This window comes from Lissotriton vulgaris, chromosome 10 (assembly GCF_964263255.1).
Source record: "Lissotriton vulgaris chromosome 10, aLisVul1.2, whole genome shotgun sequence".
Classification (NCBI taxonomy): domain Eukaryota; kingdom Metazoa; phylum Chordata; class Amphibia; order Caudata; family Salamandridae; genus Lissotriton; species Lissotriton vulgaris.
Window position 1 is genome coordinate 1,085,904,460 of NC_141698.1, and position 6,424 is coordinate 1,085,910,883.

The 6,424-nt window shown below is 44.2% G+C and overlaps 1 pseudogene; it reads right to left on the reverse strand.

Annotated features, from left to right (window-relative positions):
* Nucleotides 1-2,390: 2,390 nt before the first annotated feature.
* On the reverse strand, nucleotides 2,391-3,716 carry LOC147689359 (uncharacterized; annotated as a pseudogene).
* Nucleotides 3,717-6,424: the final 2,708 nt, after the last annotated feature.

Genomic DNA, 6,424 nt, shown 5'->3' on the forward strand with positions numbered 1-6,424 from the left:
CACTTAGACATTGCTGCGCACAGCAGCCAATGAAAAAAGAAAAAAGCGATGTCTAAAATAATGCTCTAATGTATCATTATTAGGAGAACATGTTGACACATAACCCAGTCCTTTGTGGTTGGCAGCAGTGCTGCCCTGCATCATTGGCAATTCATGGCTGATTGATGGCAATGCTCCTTAATTAGGGGGTGCTGATCACAGCTGGGGATGCCTCCCAGCTCCCATTACTGGCAGCATGCCATTTAAAAAGAAAAAACATGCCCTACAGCATGCAGATGCGTAGACTTGCGCAGGCCTGGGTGTTGCTTTGGTGGAGTGTGTTGTGCAAAGTGATGTTGACAATGTGAGAACCTCTCCAGGTGTCCCACCTAGGCTTGCGACGCAAGCTGCCGCCGACGAAGAGACGTCTAAAAATACACCCCGGTGACAGTGTTTTAGCGGGAATGAGCGCCTTGTCATCTTGGTGTCTCTCGGATGAAGGCAGATAAAGGCATTCCCGCCTAATGACTTGATTCCATTTTATTCCCTGGCTCCTATCGCAGGCTCCCACAGCATGAATTAATTACAACTGCTGAGGCGTTCTGTGGAGGCAGGCAAATGGCAGTCTACGGCTGTTGTATTAATTATGTGTGTTAATGAGTCTCTCTCATGCTAGTAAACTTATTGAAACGGCATGTGTGGGAAAATGATCCAGGGTAGCGAGTAGCCTGTCTGGGTCAATGCGCTCTCATATGGACTGCTTGTGGGATGATAGTGGAAGCAAAGGATGTGTGATTAACTGCACTGAATATGATGTGCCTCTTGTCATACGCAGTACAGGTACATGAATTTAGTTCTGTACACAAAGGGTATGGAGTTCCTACGGGGAGGGAGCGGCAGGAAGTGAAGGGAAGGGAGGGAGGACAACCAGTCGGAGAAGGAACACTAGTAGGGAAAGGGGGGCTCAATAGGAGGAAGGGCCCTCACACACCCCAAGGGGTGTCATGCTTCATCATTGGGCAGCTCCTCGGCGGGCCGGCGCTGCAATGCCTGACGGGGGGCTCTTTGCCGGAGATCTTCACTGTTGTAAAACCGTTGGGCCCTATTTGATGAGGCAGGGGGAAAAAGGTGTGGTGAGTAGAGTGGTGTGGTGGTGTTTTGTAGCTACAAGTGTCCAGAATGTCCTTTATTTGTTGGACACTGGTGTTATAGCTAAAAACAGACTGCAAGAGTCCAGGCTAGCAAGAGTATTAAACCTGCTACAGCTCGAAATGTGAAGTGTGAAGGGATAGTGTTTTATTTAAAAGGTCGGCTTGTTTCACGCCTTAGTTCTCCTGATGGATACATTTATTTGCCTTCTTGAAGAAACATCTCAAAACCCACAAATCAATACTATTTGAACCTTTAACTGGAAATTCCAAACACAAAGTAGAGCGCAGTGATGTCGGGGATCACAAACTCAAGATGTCTCACACAACCGGATCTAGTCTGCACTGGCTGATGTACGCATCAGTCAGTGAATGTGGGAGTCTGTATGTGGCTGATGACCGAACATTAAATGAGCCACAGAGCAACAGGCTGTTGAGAACAGAACATCCCTCCCACCCCTCCAAAACTACTTTTACTCATAACCTGGAGAACCTGAACTTATGGGCCAGGTGGCGCAGGGCACGCCTAAGATCTCCGGGTTCACCTGCTTTGGCAGACAGAGACACGTGACACTCTGTTAGGCGTAGAAAAGCAGATTTATTAGCTGCAGCTAAGCACAGTGGTCCTGTAAGTACACCAACTGGTACGTTGTCAGGAGACTGCCACTTCATTCTGTGGGGCACAGTCTATTATACTACAAATGTTTACAATGCCAACTCCCAAAACATACAACACTGACAAATAGGAATAGTTTGAAAACAAGCTATCGAATGTCTAAAACACACCCTCGTTTCAGACCCTGTGTGCTCTCCTCTCCTCAAGTTAATCAACACTAGTGTCCGCAATTCAATTTGCAGGTGGTAGAACATGTTTGAATGCTTCAAAGGACAGTCTATGTAACAGGAGAACACACGAAGAGAATAGCAAAGGCCAGTTAAACAAGATAGAGATGAGAAGAATGGTGGGACCCAAACAGTGGAGTAAGACATGGATTAATCAGTCTAGACATGGATTTACAAAACTCGGGAGACCCTGACATCGGTTTCATAAACATGGACAGGAGTTACTCTTTAACGGGAGAGACACGTAGCAGCTGAAAAGGCAAAAACATCGCGTTCACCATATCCGCTGTGCTGCCTGAGTGAGGCAACATAAAATGGCGGTTAAATACAAAATGGCGGCTAGATACGGAGCGAAGTCGAAAACCACGTAACCTCAGACCCTCCTTTTGCCATACTCAGGCAAAGCACAACAGACTCATGCTAGTCTGAGTCGATATCGATGGTCATGAGGTCATTGAGATGTTGCTGCAACATCATTCTAATGTTCTCTGTTTCCTGTGTTACTGGCTTAGAAACACACACAGTGGCACAAAGTCCGCAAATAGCTGGACCACATTGTAAACAAAGGCAACAAGAAAAGATAATTGCTAGAATTGCTCCAAGGAAAGTTAACACTTTCCATCCCCAGGTAGACAGTAGTCCCCAAAACCATCCCATCACAGACCAGTCTCCAGTGTCCTGATGAATGGACTCGGAGATGACATGTAGCTTAGAAATGGCTTGGTATACTGTAGGGGCATTATCCGGAACGTAAACGCAGCAACTGGACCCAATCAGTTTACAGACTCCGCCTCTATCTGCAAGGACAATGTCTAGAACCATTCGGTTCTGCAAAGTCATAAGGCGATCCACCTGAAGTTCAGCTGTCAAATTATTCAATGCTCCAGAAGTTACATTTATGGTAGCATCGACCACACAAACTAAGCATCTGATGTTTCTACTATTTACCATTGGACCCCAAAAAGGAAGAAACCCTTTCAGAAAATCTCCTCCATCCTGTCCGGCCGTGTCTTCCTCATGAATAACCCCTCTACCAAATCTCTTTCTATGGTGATCTGCAGGAGCAGTATATGTTGGAGGAAGAAGAAAAGCTATATAACATGTTCCCGAGAAATGTGTGGGAAGCCATGTATAAGCTTTGTCATGACAAATAAAGTATGTACCTTGAGATGGCACTAACGGTGAAGGAGTCAGGGGTGTATAAACATAAATGTGAGAACAATTACTCCTCTATTGCTTAATTTTAGTATTCTGACCATTTATTTGTAAACACAGATTTCCTCTCTGGGGTAAAACCCAAATCGGTGCAAATCTCTTCTGTTTAACCTTGTCAATGAGGCTAGTGACATACCGAGTCACATTCCATCCATCATATGCTCTCTTCTCCTCTTTGAGAATTTTGATAATATCAGCAATTTTTGCCATGGTCACTATACCCTTTATCAGAGAGCTATGACTGAAATCAACTCCACCATTATAGGACCCACCAGGAAGATATCGGAGTAAGTTCTGGTATGCATTAGAGAACATAGCCAGATAAGCCCATGCAGAACCTTCATACGTGAATGGAAGGACTAAATACGGCATCCCTCTCTCTGTGTTATGCGGTATGAGCCCACAAACACAACAATCAGTAGTATTTACTACCAATTGATGCTGATGTAACAATTGGATAAATTAATTGTTGAGATATTCCATCCTTCTCATCTGGTCATGGTCTGGGAGTGTGTAAAATTTATGCGGAGAAATAAGTAGTAGGGGAAATCAAAGAAGTAGAAGTAGGGACAGGTGTCGGCTGCATACTGTGTACGATCCATCCTACACATGCTTTAGTTTTCTTCTCTGCTTTTTCCTTATCTTCCTTATCCCTATTCTCATAATATTGAGCAGTAGCTAATATCTGGACAGTTGAAGAAACAGCCCATGCACTCTCAGATTGTTTCAATTTATGCGATAATTCTGGAAGTAAATTAAAAACTAATTTATCTACAAATAATCGCTGTCCACCTTCAGTACTCATATCTTGACCACTATGGCCGATGAAAGTCTCTTCAAAATGAGTAAAGAAATCGGAAACACTTTCATCAATCTTTTGTTTGCACGCTGCTAACTTATCCCAGTTAACACGTACAGCAGGCATCATCGTTTTCATGAGATCTATTATTCTACCGGGCAACTCCGTAATCAGATCATCAGGTTTGGCACCACCTACTTGTCCTGCATCTGCGGCCGCAATAGCAGCCCAATTACCACCTAAAGCTTGATCATGGTCTTGTCTACGAATTTTAGCCCATAAAGCTTGTGGGACTACATTTCCCATAAGCAAATCAATATCTGCCAAATTCATAATACATGCATTAACAGTCTGAGACAATTCCTTATAGTAACCAGCAGGATTCTTATGAGGGTCCGGTAAGGACTGCTTAAGTGCCAACACTTCTGATCTTTTCCACGGATCATGTACCCATATCTGAAAATGAGCGGGGATAGCTGGATTAGCGTTTGGATCTGCCTCTCTCCATATTGGAGGAACTTCTCGCATAGGATATTGTGCTATTTTATGATGAACCGCAGGATCAGGCTCAAGAGAAATATGAGAGAAGAAGGAAGAGCGGAAAATAACAAGCTTCTGAACAGCAGATTCTACATCAGGACCCACAATAAGTCCCTTATCAAATTGATCCCGTATTTCAAATAAACCGTGAGGAGGTGAATCCAGATCCATATTTTCCCAACCTTTGATAAGAGTGTTGCACATAGTATTAAAGACATACCTCTGCGTAGGCACGTTCCATTGCAAAAAGGTGTCTAAAATATCACGCACACTATACTGTAAACTACTTGTGTTCCAATTACGAGCAAGAGAATCTAGCTTAGTCCGTTCTTCCAAATCTGGAATCTGACTACGAGATTGTCTTTGAGACAAAGCAGGAGAAAAGAAGAGAGATCCAAGAAAAGGTGACAAAAGGCCAGAAACAGTTTCAACTAAACGGTGTCGAGCTGTAGGGGAAACTGACACTAGAAAAGGAGACAACGTATTCTGTAAAACAGGAGAAGAACCAGTAGCAAAAGAAGGTAAAGAAGACTGAGACACAGGAGTTTGGGGTACAGAAGTCGGTGGCAAAGGGGGTGGAGGTGGAAACACAGGAAGAGGCAACTGTGCAGGAACCAGAACAGCTGGATTAACAACAGGTTGTAATGGAGGTGCATTAGCGCCTGACACATAAGGTGGAGGTAACGTCAAGAGATGGGACACAAACGGATCATCGTCAGAACCCTTACTTTTTGAGACAGTAAGTAACACAGGAGAACATCTGTCTATTGCCATACGATGCTGTCTTTCCGAAACCTCAACCATCTGATCAGCTTCGTCATTTTTAAACTGTTGGGCAGCCTGTAAGATCGTCATATCCTGCTCTTTCTTATCTTTCTTCATTTGCTTAATTTCTTTCTGTTTGGCTTCTTTACGCCATAGGCGGAAAGAGTCAAACATTGCCGGCCGGGCTTTTCTTTTAAATACAATCGTTTCCAAATTGTCTAGTATAGCAGGCTCAAAGGTACCATTTTGTGGCCACCATAAAACACCATCTTTTTTAGTATATCGAATCCATGTTTCATTAAAAATAATAGGACCTAAACCATGTTTTGAATAGAGCTCATAAGTGGGAGCTCCAACCGGAGGAATCGGACAAGAATACTCTAGCCGGAAATCCCTAATACAACCAAAGCAACAACATTTCTTAAACTTACTAAATCCAGGCATTTCGTAACGAACTGGACTACTTACAAACGCCAAGGGATTTTAGACAATATAGTCACAGCACAAACGTACTTACCCCTTGGCTTCGGTTAGTGCACTAATCGAATAACAAAAAACAAAAACAAAAAGTGGGCGCTACCCACGAATACTTAACTAAATGTTTTTCTCACGCCAACAGATGTCGGTCTAACGTCTCGCGATACTAATCATCACCAGGGGCCAAAGCAGGGCGACAGTCAGGTCAGCAGCCGTCGGGAAGGAGTAGCCGCGCTTCAAAAGACCTTCAGTCCACTTCGACATACAGGGGTCGCTCACGTGGTTCGCGAAATCCTCCGGAATTTTCTTGCGAAGCTCCTCACGACTCTCGGGCAAAACTACTACCACTGAAGTCGCCCACACGTTGGGCCGCCAATTGGAGAACCTGACCTTATGGGCCAGGCGGCGCAGGGCACGCCTAAGATCTCCGGGTTCACTTGCTTTGGCAGACAGAGACACTCTGTTAGGCGTAGAAAAGCAGATTTATTAGCTGCAGCTAAGCACAGTGGTCCTGTACGTACACCAACTGGTAGGTTATCAGGAGACTGCCACTTCATTCCGTGGCGCACAGTCTATTATACTACACATGTTTACAATGCCAACTCCCAAAACATACAAAACTGCCAAATAGGAATAGTTTGAAAACAAGCTATCGAAT